Source organism: Castanea sativa, chromosome 5, assembly GCF_040712315.1.
Source record: "Castanea sativa cultivar Marrone di Chiusa Pesio chromosome 5, ASM4071231v1".
NCBI lineage: Eukaryota > Viridiplantae > Streptophyta > Magnoliopsida > Fagales > Fagaceae > Castanea > Castanea sativa.
The window spans coordinates 14,903,417-14,919,410 of NC_134017.1; the positions used below are offsets into that span (position 1 = coordinate 14,903,417).

General features: G+C 33.0%; 1 pseudogene; it reads right to left on the reverse strand.

Moving 5' to 3' along the window:
- Window positions 1–837: 837 nt before the first annotated feature.
- LOC142633966 (putative disease resistance protein RGA3) lies at window positions 838–12,078 on the reverse strand (annotated as a pseudogene).
- Window positions 12,079–15,994: the final 3,916 nt, after the last annotated feature.

Sequence of the window (15,994 nt, forward strand, 5' to 3'; positions counted from 1 at the left end):
TCTAGCCACAAATACACAGGATAACATTGCTTGCAAATTTATATGACAAAATGCCCCATCAAGTCCCTTTCTCAAAATATGCTGAATTCAAGACAAAAATCAAATTATCAAGGTCAGCCAATCAAATGAGAGAAATCAGAGTATGTTAAGGCTACAAAGCACAAGACTGGAAGCCAATCTTTTGGACCATCAATACAAACAGTCATGAACTAGGAACTTCTAGTTATAAGATATAAGTAAAGCTCACCACTGCAGCGTGCAAATCCTTCTCAATGCTTACAACTTCAAACATGGGCATCAATACAGCATGTTAGGCCTCATCCATGTGAGTGTCAGAACCAAAAGACTTTGTAACCTGAATCAGGATCACTAACCAGCTTGAGACAATTTTGAGATTAAATTATATGCATCAGGAGATAAGATCAGACTCACAATGCACAGGTAAAACAAAGCATATGATTACCAGAGTTCCACTATCAATGTTTTATGGGGGTCCAGCCACAATATCTTTGGATGCACGCCTTCTAGTTTCCTACAGAGTAGGATACTCTTTTATGCAAGTTACACATTTGTAAATTATCATTTTCACAGCAACTTATTAATGTTCCACGCCTCTCAAAATAAGGGATCATAAAATGAATCCAATTTTACCTCTGCAACAAGAAAACCAACATTCGCGCCAACCCGAATTTCATTACCACGTAGATCATAGAGTCCCTCTTCAAGTTCCATTTACTCCAAGCAAGTGCAGCTGGTTGGAATGCATGGATCAATAACCACTGAACATATAAACTGGAGTTGCCAAGTTAATGACAACTATGAAAATGAAATTATAAAGTTATCTGTGGCAAACAATATATATTTAGTATATTCCCTGGGCCTGAAAGGTTAAACTACTTTGGAGGTGTCACTAAGCCATGTGATGTCCAGATTATGGTGCTACAAAAAAAATTTAACCTTTTGCATGATGTTTCCCTCTTGCACAAGATTTTCTTCCATGAGGAACATTGTTTCAAGTTCACCTTGCATAATAAATAAGACAAAATGAATTATAAATAAAAGAAAAATAATATCTAGTGATTCTCTCTCGTTGTTCCTTAGCTCGCTATTTCTTTGTAATTAGTTTTTCCTTTATGTTTCTGCTTTTCTTTCCTTTTTTGTAATCTTTCTTTTGCTTTGTGCTACTTTGCATAAAGCAGTTTTTTTAATAAACATCTTTCTTACTTATAAAAAAAAGAAAACATCATTTTTAAAGATTGCCACATAAATTATTTTTTATTTATAATTGTGCATTCTAAGCCTTTGAATTGTTCTAGTTTTTGTTGTTGCCATTGTAGTACTAACTGTGCATTCAAGTGCAAATTCTAAAATCATAGCCACCAAAATGGTGTTTAAGAAACTATGTATTGTTTTGGTCTCTTTATCTTTCCTCATTGACCCCTTTCTTCTTTAAATTTTATAATACAAAATATTGATGTCCAATTCGCTTTTCAACTAATCTTAATTTTATGCTTAGAAACTAAACAATCTTCCAACTCATTATAATTTATTGAGAAAGGAATCAATATTGGATCGCAGACCAATTCTAAAGAAATTTCTTTTCATTAGTAAAAGATATCAAGGTGAACTATAGTGCTTCAGAATGCTAATCAGATAAAAGCTAAGAAACTAATAGTAGTCAAGCAGACACTGGCCCAAAAGAAAGGTAGGCTTGAACTCTTGTTATGGTGCGGTTTCAGTGTTATTTACAATTACTTAGTCTTGTACATAAAAAATTCCGATAGCGATAAGATGTTGAAATTTAGTTCTAATCAATGGTGAGAAGATGCAGCAATTATTCAATGCAATGATTTGGGGCAGTCTAATGGGAATAATTGACAACTAGTTAAGAAAAAAAGTGAATTGAATTTATGAAACATGAGTATCTAGTTCTTGATTGTATTAGAAACCTGAAAACCCTCATAAATGAATATGCGATACATCAACACAAGAACAGTATGACAGAGAGGAGCAGAAAGGCAAGAAGTGTCATAAGCAATTTTACTTTGCCTCAGCCAAAAGAGGAGGGAGAAAAAGAACTTAAAGATATTCTGAATTCTGTGATTACCTGTATCATAAAAGAAATGAACCAAAACAAAAAAGGAAGGTAAAAATCTCCTTCAGCGAAGAAATCGTAATAAGCCAACAAGAAACTCTTATTGGTTTCATAAAAGCAGCAACCGATCGTTACCTCCCATGCCACACTCTTCCAGTTGGGATGTTGTTCCAAGATGTTTGTAATATCTTCTTCTAGCTGGTGGTTGCTTCCCACGCTTGCCACAGAATGCTATAGGCTTGAGACAAGAAACAAGAATATGACATTGATTATAAAGTCAATATATATATATATATATATATATATATATATATATATATATATATATATATTAATGTAATAGTTATGAGCATTCAAAAATATGGATAAGAGATTACATAAAGATTTTGCTGGCCAATTACCTCAGTTGCTTTACACCAGCATTTGAAGTCAAGATTGCTTTTGCAGCATCTTTGAAATGATAACAGAGCTTTGTAGTTAGAAATTTACTCACAATGTCTGAGGCCCAAGGGAACGCAACATTTTGCATATGCCTGGCTAGAAAGAGGACAAAGTATTACTTGACCCTTAATAGGTTAGAAATGATTGTTACTGACAATGGATCAAAAAGAAAATGCAGCAACATCATGGAAAGAGAATAATAAAAAGTTACCTGTAGGAAAATTAGAATTGAGGTACCTATATCAAAGGCAAGAGTTATATGGCTTCAATACCTATATTTTTTGCTCATTCTGATTACAAATTTGGATTTTTCTTTCTTTACTTGGTCCATTCTCTTGTCAACCTTCTAATAAGCCATTCCAGAATTAGGAAATTATGGATGGTAATAAAAGGTAGGAATTTTATAATAAAAAAAAATAGCGTTTACCAGTCTCTCTTGCATGGGATGTTTTATCCAAACACATCACAGTTCCCAACTCACCCTGCTTAATGAACAAGAAGAAAGAATGAGAGAATTAATGGATAAGATTTTTTTTTTTTTGGTGTTACTAAAGGGGCATTCTAGTTTCACTTCTAGGATTACAGATACCATAATTATGTCAAGCAATATTTTTGACCTAAAAAACCTTTTGTCATTACCCTTTCTCAACTATACAATTTTTATAACAAAAAAAATAGAAGGGCTAGTTGCTTCTTTACGACTAAAATTCTTCTCTTGCTAGAAACCATACAATGTTCCAACTCATAATTGCTTAAAAAGGAATGGACATAAGAACGCATCCTATTTTTCAAGAAATTTGTTGGAAAGCGAAACAAAGAATGTAAAAACAAGAATTCATTTCACATGTACCTATTTCTTAACTATAAACAATCATATAATGTAGTAATATGGCTTTTTGCTAAGAAAATCAATTAACTAACTCATACAAGAAATAAAGGAAAATTTATGGAGCATTTTTAACTATTTTAATTATTTGAAAAGCTGGAAGTACCTAGTAAGTAAATGAGTGATCAAACAAGAAAGCTATGGCACCAAAAAAGAGGTGAAAAGAGAAAGAGGGAAGAGAAATCACACTTTGCCTCAACCAGAAATGGAGAGAGAGGGAGTAGTTACAAAGTACATTTATCTTCAGCATTCTGTAATTATCTGTATCATGAAGGAAATAAACCAAAATTAGTGAGGAAACTCCAGGAGTGAAAGACATGATGGGATTGAGGCAGTAAAGACCAAAGAAGTCATAAGAATCTAGTAGAAAACACTGTTCATTCAAGTATATAGGATTACCAAGAAAACAAGACACCACTGATGGCTACTTTATCTAGCTAACAAAGCCAAGGCATTGATAATATCTTCTTCTCTACTCTAGGAAATCAATTTCATTCTCCAATTCATCCACGCCACGAAACACTTCAGACTCTAAGACAAGAAACTAACAAACGGCATTAATGAGTCTAAGAAGCAACTTTCAAAAACTAAAACAATGATTAAGCTAAATTTAAAAGGTGTAATTTGTTTTTGGGTCCTGCTAACGAATGCTCTTAGGGCATTGGTTAAGAATCTATTTTAGGAAAATTTTGATATCACTTTTATGGGAAATGAAAAAAACTGTCAAAACATTAATTACTTTTTTTTTTTCCAATAAAAACTTTCTTTAAATGGATTATTAACCAATATCTTAAAGACATTCGTTAGCATTTCCCTTTTTTTTTTTTAGTTTTCTTTTTCAAGTTTCAATGCAAGAGCAATTAAGAATCTTAAATTACAACTAAAATTATGATTCACCTAAATTTAAAAGGAGTAATTTTTTTTTTTTTTTTCAAATTTCAATGCAAGAACAATTAAGAATCTTAAATTACAACTAAAATTGTGATTCACCTAAATTTAAAAGGTGTAATTTGCTTTTAGTTCTCTTTTTTAAAATTCAATGCAGGAACAATTAAGAATCTCAAATTACCCTTATCAAAAAAAAAAATCTTAAATTACAACTAAAATGATAATGCACCTCAATTTAAAAGGTGTAATTTGTTTTTTAGTCTTCTTTTTCAAATTTCAATGCAAGAACAATCGAAGAATCTTAAACTACAATTCAGAAATATATATATATATATATATATATATATATATATATATATATATATATATATTTGAGATGGGTTGAGTTACGCTGGTGTAAGCTTTCTGAAATTCTGTTTTTAAGACCATAGATTTTTCTTGGATCTAATGGTTAGAAAACACTCTTGCTATATCATAATTATTCCCTAGAAATTAGTAATTGGTATTAACTCTTCCAATTAAATGTGTAAAAAAAAAAAAAAAAGAAGAGGACAACTTTGACCTCTCCCATCTCCATCATCATCGTTTTCTCCTTTCTCTGTCACATGTCTTTTTGGTTCTAGGCACTTTAGGCCTCAACCATTGATTTATAACACCATTGTTTCACGGTACTGGAATTAGTGCTATAACAGCATTTTTTTTAAGAATCACTCATGCCCAAAGTCACAATTATTTTAGAGAACAATTGTTGTGGCTGAGTTTTTCTAAAATATTCATGACCAATTTCGTTTGAGGTCTGCCAAAATAATAGGTATAAGGGTGAAAATAATTAGAAAAATACTCATGGCCGAGTCTTTATAAAACACCCTACGTGATAATGTAATCATCTCTTTCACTTAGCTTATCATAATTATTATTTCAAAAGGCAAGGATTACAATCTCAAAAAAGCAGCGGGAACTAGGAATGGAGTTGGCCAAGATTGGTTTTGCAATATGACAAGCCAGATCTACAAAGAAAATTCTTCAATTCAATGAAGCTATTTATGAAACAGGCTAACGATGAAATAAAAAAAATCGGCCACAAAGAGTCTTTGCAGCAAGACAGGTAACCAATTCAATCTGACTTGGTGGTGCTCAACAGTCAACATAATACATGGTGGCTCCCCATAATCATCTATACCCCAAGAGGAGAGAGAGAACATATAACTTGTTTTTGGTAAGGAGAGACTGGTGTGGAATGCCATAAATAAATGAGATGCTAATTAGATATCAGTATTAATGAGTCATTTTTTAACCGTTAGATTGACTTAAATCTAATGGTTTAGAAATGGTGTAACTCTAAGAGTTACACCAGGTGTAACTTGAACCCAGCTCTCTCTCTATATATATATATATATATGAAAAAAAAAAAAACTAGGAACATTATCACTTCGGAATATTCAAAAACTAGGAACTTCTAGTAAAAAGATGTATACAAAGCCTGCCTGTAGTGCACAACACCATTCTCTATGCGTACAACTTCAAACATGGGCTTAATGAGTCTCATTTACCGTATGTAAACAACAAGGACCTTTTTTCTGTGGCCTGAATTATGAGTGGCACGAGATTTAAACATACGATTTCATTACGAGATAAGGTAGATGTGATCTAAAACCCACCACAAATTATTCAAAGCATCCCAGACTTCCAATACGTCTTTATCAATTGTTTTTGGAAGTCCATCCAAAAAAACTTTGAGAGCACACCTTCTAGTTTCCTGCAAAGAAGAGTGCTCTTTTACACAAGTTTCAAATTTTTACTTATCATTTTGCAAAAACTTCTTAGTATTACTTTATATATATATAATTGTTACAACCTGGATGTTTCCATTGGAAACACCATGAGATGTTGAGCTAAAAGGCTCTTAATATAACACAACCCAGTCCTAACAAAATCAGGGATCCTAAAATAATCCAATTTCACCTCCACAGTACAACAAACCAACATTTGTGTTGAATCAAATTGCATTACCTCATATTAATATCACAGAAGTTCTTTCCAAGTCCCATCTACTCCACGAAAGTACAACTACTAAGATGCAAGAGTTAACAATTACTAAACATAAATTGGAGCTGTTTCCCAAGGCAAAGACAACTATGTAAATTCAAATCATAAAGTTTAATGTCAAACATTTTGCAACATGCTCTGCTCCTGAATTCTGCAGACGGCTTTGGAGATGCAACTGACCCCTCGTGATGTTCCAATCATGGTGCCAAAATCTTTTGCATGACCATTCCCTCTTGTGCAAGATGTGCTTTCCCAAATGACACATAGTTTGAAGTTCACCCTGCACAATAAAACAAGATGATGGAATGATAGAATGAAACACCAAGCATGAGCTGAGAAAATTTTGTCAAGCTTTGCAACTGAGATTATTTTGTGGTACCAAACGTGAATTCTAGTGAAACTTCTAGAATTACTACCCCTTAAAAAATGGAAATAAAAGATAAAAACTAAAAAGCATATCTAGCAATGAATTTTTTTTTTATTAGTCATGTCTAAGCAATGGATTTGGACACATACCCTTTCTTATTGCACTTTTCCTCACAAAATTTGTAATCAGAAAAAATGACAGACAACTGTCTTTTTACAAATCTAAATTCTCTGCTACTTAATATTTAAACTAAAGGTTAATTGCTTAAGAGAAAGAATTGACATAAGACCACAACCCATTTGAAATAGTTGGGAAAAATACAAACTTAGAAAAAAAAAAACAAGGGGAGGGGGGGGGGGGGTATATGAAGCATGATTAAAACAATTCTTGATTTTATCAGAAAGTTGAAAGCCCCCATATATGAATGTGTGATAAAAGACAATAATGACAAGTGAAAGAATAGAAGCAAGAAGTTATAATTTGCCTCAGCCAAAAGCAGAGAGAGAGAGAGAGCAAGTACACTATGTGTAGTGTTTCTGTAATTACCTATATCATGAAGGAAATAAACCATAACCACAGAGGAAACTTGTTGAGTGAGGATAAGATTGAGGCAGCAAAGAAGTTGCAATAGACTATTAAGAAAATGTTATTCGTTTCCATCGTTCCACGAATGTTGCTCCAGAAAAGAGTATCCAACTCTTTCTATCCAACTAACAAAGCCAAGGTATTTGTAATTTTTTCTTCTTGACCGGTGGTCACCTCTTATACTTCACATTCTTCAATGCAAAAAATCACTTCAGCCTCTGAGACAAGAAACAAAACATATGATATTGATATAAAACTTGATAACTTGCAAGCATCTAACCCTGTATCTGTAAAACTTGATCGTCAACAAAATCATTTTGGAGCCTAAAGAGCCCTTCTCTTTCATCTTAAGATTAGAATATAGATAAAGATGTGAATTATCAAATTTTCCTTTCATGTGTCACATGGCAGGGTAGCTAGTTTAGCTATATCTTTGAATTGATAATGGAGAATTTTACCAAGAAAAAAAAAATCCTGTGCTATGTGCTAGGATTTTAAAAACTTTTAAAATAATATACTCAATGATATCCATTAACAATTACATGTATCACCAAATCAAATCAGATTGAATGAGGACCGGGGAGCATGTAACACTTTTGCATTATGTCTGGACTAAATGAGAGTGAAACATACCTAGACCCTTGATAGGTTGGACATTATAGTCGTTAAAAATGTACAAAGAAGCAAATGCAACAATAGCAAAAAGGGGCTGAAAAAAAACAAGAAGTTACCTGTAAGAGAACTATAATCAAAGTGCCCAAATTAAACCAAAAGTTGAATGGCCTTGATTCCAGAATTTGGGGAATTTTTGGACTGGTCCAGTCTTCTACTCTTCACCTTTTACATTGTCATTCCAAAATTATCCAACCATGGATGGCATAAACAGACAAACAAACAAGAGACTTCTATCTAGTTATTTCCTCTTATCCCAGTGCTAACATCCCACTCTCTCCCTCTTTATTTGCACGAAACACTTCAATCTAAAGGACAAGAAAACCACATGCACTCCTCTGGATTCAAACTCTTTAACCTGCAATGTTAAAGCTGATGATTATGAGCCAAATCCTCATGCTAAATATTTATTCTAGAAATTTAATAGATAGAAGATTGCATAAGTTGCAAATGATCACATACCTTGCTGACCTTTCATTTGTCAGTATGCGATACAAAATGCAAGCCTTTCTTTTGTGGGTGTTTTACAAACATGCATCCATACGAGCAAATTTTCTCCAGCACAAAATATGCTTCTCGTTTGATTTCTGGTTTAATAAGGCCTAAAAAATAAATATTTAGCATGAGGATTTTACCACAGAGAAAACACTTTAACAAAGAAGAGTCTTCTTGTCATTGGTATGAAGAAGAAAAACCATATAAAATAAAAATACAATAAACAAAGGTAACTTTTTTTTTTTTTTTTTGATAATCATAAAACAAGACAACATAATGAAGAACAAGATTATGAAAATAATCAAGACGCAGTAGTAAAATCTCCAACACATTTTTGTAATTTTGTGAATAGTATTAGTGGGCAAATGAAGTTGAACTATTTAGTCACAAATCGGATGAATTTATCTACGAACGTTGTTAAATTTTTTTTTTCCTAGACAAATAGAATATATAATTGATATAAAAAGAAAGAAAGGAAAAAACGAAGAAGACAAAGTGAAAGAAGTTACCTCAACTGAGATTTAATTTTGCATTGGACGACCATCTCTTCGCACAGCTTCAACGATTGTAAATCTGGATGTTGGGTATGTGAGAAATCTTGGGCCATTGATCTCCTATCTCTGCTTTGCAACATTCACTGAGAATTGGACTCCACAGGATATCCAGTTTCTTCAATGGAGTTGTAGGAAGGAAGTCTGGCAGCGACTTCAGCTTGGGGCATTGAGATATTCTCAAAGACTGAAGACGTGGCATAATAGTGATAGTAACAGCACTTTCTTTTGCTTCTTCTTCTCTCATTGTTCCTCCAATCCCATCCCATTCTTCCCACTCTTTAAACCCCCGAAATTTGAGAGACTTTAAATTAGGGAATAAGACAAGCGAAGAAGAAGAAGATGATGATGTCGATCCCTTCTCGTCGTCTATCTTGTTGTTGTTGTTGGATTCTTCTTCTATTCCCAAAAATTCAACGCCCACCTTTTTCACTCTATAGGCATACCTTAGCTCTAATGACTCGACCAACGGCAGCTTCCCCAGAGGAGGCAATTGCTCTAAATTATCCCACGACTCTAGCTCAAGCTTTTTCAAAATGGTCAAAGACATCAGCCAATTAGGATACCCTGTACCCCCGTACCCATCAATCCATAAACTCTCCAACTCTGGATGTGGCTCCAACGCATTAAGAACTAATTCATCATTCTCCCCTCTTCTATTCTCAGCTTCCCCACCAAACTTTAATCTCAAGTTTCGGAGGTGTATCTTATATTTTAGCTGTGCATTTTCAGCCTCTTGTACATCTGTTACGTTTTCCAGGCCTCCTATTTCAAGAAACCCTTTAAGGTGGACTAGATTCTTCAACTCTCCAAGTTTACATACCCCAGTATTGTTTATACCACCTGTTATGAATTTCTCTAATGTTCTAAGACAACTCAATCTCCCAATCCCTTTTGGAAAGGGTTCGGTCAACACTAAAGCGACAAAGAGACTGTCGAAATTAGAAAATTGACCAGTAATAAGATGTCTTAATTTAATTAATTTACCCATTCCTTGGGGTAATTTCTTAATTCCATGGCACCCACTAATATCCAAAGTTTGTAAATTACATAAATTACATAACATTTCAGGTAATTCTGTAATTTTAAAACTATCTGATAAATTGAGCAATCTTAAATGTTTTAATTTCCCCACTTCATTTGGAAGTTTCTCAAATGAACTATCTTTCAAATTCAATGACCGGAGGCATGTCAAATGCTGGAATAAATCAGATGAGAAGACCGTGCTTGATCTTGCAAAAAAAGGAGTTCGCAGAAAAAGAGTCCGTAGATTTTTTGCATTATAGATAGATACTGGAAATTGTGTTTCCTCATTAAATTTTAATGTCAAATGGCGAGCACTTTTCCAATCTATCCCCAACACTTTGTCAACATCAATTGTGAAGCATTCATTTGTTGTCATTGATAGGGCAAAGTCATGCACTATATCATGCATTTTGCATCTTATTATCTTATCATCATCATCGTAGTCTTTCTCAAAATCTTGGAAGAAGGAGTGCATAACTAATTTTTCAAAGTACCTTTCTCCCATATCCTCCATATTAGATTTTGAGCCAGAATATCCTTGTGCCATCCATTGGTAGACCAACTCATTTCTAGAAAATAGATGATCCTTTGGAAAGTAAGCACAATACAAGAAGCATTGTTTTATTGCTGACGGCAATTCATTATAACTGAATAATAATGGTCCTAAAACACCTTTTTGAACATCTTCTAATTCCCACAAATTACTGTCCAAAATATTCTTCCATTTTTGCCTACTTTTTTGGTTGCTCATGACACTTCCTAGAATCTTTGCAGCTAGTGGCAAGCCATTACACTTATTTGCTAGTTCTCGACCAAGTTTTCCCAATTGCTCATCGTCTTTGTCAACAGATGCCATTTGACTGCATATCAACCAGCAGACTTCATCATTTAATAGTTTCAAATTGATGGTAAAAGCACTATTTACCATCTTTGCAACTCCCTCCTTACGTGTGGTGATCAAAATTCTACTACCTTGGGCACCACATTGGAATGCAAGTTTGAATGGCTCCCAATCATTGGGTATTTCAGACCACACATCATCTAAAACAAAAAAAAAAACTTCTTTCCTCTAATCAAATCACAAATTCTATCTAATAGATTTTGCAATTCAGAAATCTCGGTGGATTTACGCTCAATAGATTCAATGATTGCTTTCGCAACCCTAATCTGATCAAAAGGATCAGAAACACATACCCATATTAGTGTTTCAAAATGGGCCTTCACATCAACATCATTGTAGGCTAGTTGGGCAAGAGTTGTTTTTCCCATACCACCCATACCTATTAAGGAGATGACATGGGGACTCTTTTCTTCTTGGCTACACTTGCCCAAGAGGTTGCTCACTAGCTCATTCCTTTCCTTATCACGACCACATATTCTAGACACATCAATATGGGAGGTAGTTTTTCGTCGAGCAACTTCAGTATCCCTATTCAAGTAATTCCCAAACCCGAACCCGGCACTCTCTTTGTGAAGCTTATCTAAGTTTCCACTCAGTTCTTTTATTTTGTGAGCAATATCGTGACGCAAACCAAGTTTTTTAAATTGACTAAAACAACCCGAAGAGGAAGGGATGAAAGAGCATACCTTCTTCTTTAGAATAGGGGAGCTTTCAGCCGTTTCTTGTCTCTCAATTTCTGATTTGACCATTGCAGTGTTCCACTCGTCCAGCACATCATCCATCTCGTAGGATACATCTTTAAGCCTTTTTAACCAAAGCTTAACAGCTTCCTCCTTCAGCTGCCTTTTCTCAGCATCGTCAAGCACCGCCTGGATGATTTGGAGATTGCCTTCAAGCTTTCGAACTTCTTCATCAACACCAACGACCAACTTTATCTCTTGTTCAGCCTCCTGAACAGTGATTGAAACAAACTGCTCCAAGAGAAAAGAAACTATAGATTCAGCCATACTTGGAAATGGAAGTTTGATAGATAACAGAAGATACTGAAAAAAGAAAAAAGAAGATCGTAAATTAGAGGTGGTACTGATATTCCTCTTTCCGTCTTTTATAATGAAGTCGCCCTTGAGAGAGAAAAGCAAAGGAAGGGGAAAAAACAAAAAAAACGAAAAGAGTTGTAGGAAAAAGCGAAGGACCTTCTGCTGTTTGTCAGAGTAAAATTAATTATCTATCAATGCACTTTATTTTTTTTTTTTAAGAATAACTTGCATCTACCGTTCCATCCACCTTTATTTACTTTTTGTTACACCTAACTTCTCAGAGGTTAGATGGAACAATAACGGCAAGTATTGTGATAATAGAAATTTTTTTAAATAGTCTTGCAATATAGTAAAATAGTGTTTATTTCTTTCATATTTATAGTAGGCCGTACTATAAATTTAATGAGCGAATTTCACTATAAATGTGAGAGGAGAAAACACCATTCTCTGTATTACGAGAGTAGCTAAGAATTACTCATGGTAATAACTAATATATATGATTTACCAAAAAATAATCTATATAAATCACAATCTGCAAAATTGGAGATGGTATTAGGTGAGACGGCTTATAAGTCCTATGTCTTATTGACATGTGAGTCCTATAAAAAAATCAATTAATATTCTGACAGCTTTTTCAAATTCTCATAAAAGTGATACAAAAATTTTCTTAAAATAATTTATTAACAATTTCCCTAAAAAAACTCATTAACATAACTCATAAGTAAATAAGTTTTTTTTAGCTAAAAGCAAATCCAATTGTAATAGCACATGGGGAAGCGTTGGGGATGCATGCACTTGCACCCAAAGGTGGTATGGTTGGAAAAAGAAAATTGTTTCCCTCAGCCGTAAGAGGAATATACGCTTATCTTGGGCACATGGCACCAGAAATATATAAATTGTGCCCTCAACTAGGTATTTTGCATATTTATAATTTTTTAGATAAAAAATTTATTAACTATTTCTTTTAATAATTCAATAGTTTTTTTTTGTTTTTTATACAAGATAGAATTTCTACTCTAGCCTAATCTAAGTATATATGTGTGTAAAATTCCTTCCTTGAGACTTAAACCCCGGCATTTGCCCCCCACACCCTATAAGCACTTATCCTTATAGAGTAACCACCGCACCAAAGGTGTGTAGTGGTATTAATTCAATAGTTGGGGTAAGGGAATTTGAACCAAGAGAAGTTTTTTGTTGAAAATACTAAGAGATGCCAACTAATTGATTTACAAGCCTCTTGACAACATATTAATTAACTTTAACTTGAATCTCCTTCTCAAAAAAAAAAAAAAACTTTATTTTGAATCTTAAGTATTTATGATCTTGAAGGTAAGCCTTCCCAATATTCTAATGGAATTAATTACCAAAATTTATCATCTACTGATTCTACCAAGTCTATGCCAGACCAATAACAAAGGGTGTTAATATTTGACAAGACTCGTGAACATGACACAAAGTAAGCAGGTTAATGTTTAGGTTTAATGGGTTGGTGTTCAATTTGGGTCAACAAGAACAAACATGTTTAATAAACAGGTCAATTCATATTTGACATGTGAAACTAGCTTGAGCCAATCTAACCCATTTAATTAAATGTAATTTACTAATTTGCCCTTCAAAATCTATGGTTGCAATTATATTTTAAATATTGTTAACATTATTTAATTTTTTTTTTTGTGATAATTTGATAGTCAATGGAAATGAGGGGATTTGAACAATAAATGTTTCCGTTAAAAACACCAAGAGATGCCAACTAATTGAGTTACGAGGCCCTTGACAATTTTGTTTGAAATCTAGTTGTATAAATTATACATTATATAAAATATGAGAATTGCTAACAGGTTAATACATAACTTATTCATTGAATGGATCGTGCTCATGCAAAGTCATGTCAACCCTAACATGATTTGTTTATTAAACGGGTCATATGAGTCATGTCATGTCAACCTATTTAATAAACGCATTGTGTAAAGGTCGAGTGATTCTAACATGATTAATAAATTTATCATATTCGTATTAACCTATAAAATTGAATACTCAAACAATCATCACATGTGAACATGAATTGCAATCCTTACAAAAAAACAATAAAATTATATGAAAAAGAGGAAGGTAAATTAGTTGATGAAAGGGAAAACAAATATAAGGAAATACTGACTTCTTCTTCTTACAAAATAAATATATAAATACAACTTCTTGTATACACACCCGTGAAAATAATGAATAATCATGAATTCGAAAAGTTAAAAAATACTTTTTATTTGGGAAAAAAAAAATCTACTCATGACTGGACCGGCTCAAAACAGTTTATCAATATGTAGGGAAAGATTGTTATTGCTATTTAATTTTCAGCAACTTGCGTTCACAAATGTAACTGATGATATAGATGGTTCAATTCCTAGGCCTTATTATCAAAAGTAATTGGCCACTCTAATTCTTCCATATGAAATGAAGAAATCATATGGAAGAATTGTGCATCATAATTCATGGTGATTCACATGATCATAAAGAAAAAGTAACCGAATACTTATCATAATATACCCACTATCCAAGTGAGAAAATGACTTTTTTCAATTCGCACCTAAAGTCTCTTTTTTTCCACTATCAGATTCAATTATGCGCTCAGTACGTAGAAAGATCCCACTATATATGTTTGTTTGTCCCTTTTTATAGAATTTGAAGAAAATGGTCTCATGCTTTGGCCTCATCAAATTGAAACTCATCTTCTAGACCCACAATGTGCAAAAAAGCTAACCCACTTGCGTTTACTGTTAAATATACGGACCGACCTTTGTTTCTTTTTTGTCACGCCTAACTTTCTATGGTATGTGCAAACTTTAATCAAAACCCATGCATTCCTTGCTTAACACTAGAATATCTTCATTAATATATTTTGGATTTTGTTAAAGTGTGACATAAGAGCCCACAATAATTTTCATTTTTGAAAAAAAATATCTCGAAAATTAAAAAGTATTAACAACTTTTTTATTTCTCAAGAAAATATTTACAAAAATAAATAGCTTAATGTATGCCTAACCAGACCCATATATTTTTATCAAAAAAAAAAACTTCATGAATACATTTTCCAGTAAACCTTAAGGCCAAACCTTTTCAAATTTCAAAATTTTCAAGCAATTACAATCCCAAATTGTGAAATGCTAATTTTAAGAGACTAATGTGAAAGTACATGGCTTGAACATGTTCTGATATCTAATTTTGTTTTGAAATCACTTCTATTATTATTATTATTTTTTCCTTCCATGCCAAAACACGAACGCTATGTATGGGTTGGCATCCATCACATATATAGGAGGGACCGCCTTTCACTATTTATCGCAAAGGAATAATATTTGATTGATTATCACAAATAGCTAAATAAAAAAGAAGAGGATGCTCAACCACTTAGAGCCTGTTTTGTATATGTGTTTAAACAAAATGTTTTCAGTTTTTAAACAATATTACACGTATTTTCACACACTTTTTCACCCACACGTATTTAAAAAAAAAAAAAAACTAAAAACTGTTATTTAAACATATGTACTAAACAAGACTTTAGCCTCTTACTATGCCCTTAAAAGTCTAGTTTAGTATCTCTCTCTCTCTCTCTCTCTCGAAAATACATTCCCAAAAGTATTTTCACGGGATATTCAGACATTCTCTGTCCTCCCGGTTAAATTCTCTCTCTTTCACTCTCATTTGTGATCATTGTAATAACACATGTACACTAACTATTTGACTATCTAATCTATAAAAAAAGTGTGTTCATAATAGTAAAAAGACATTACCCACACAATTAAGAATTTAAGATACTTCTACCAAACCCATCATGAATAGAAACCTTGTTTAACCATAGGCTAATTGTTGTTACACAAAAATTGTTACACAGTATTAAATTTTCCTTATTTTTGAACTAAACTGCAATTTAAAATCATAATTTTGAATTTAATAATCGTGACTTTAAGTCATATTTTTAATTCAAAAATAATATATGTAAAACTTTTTTTATG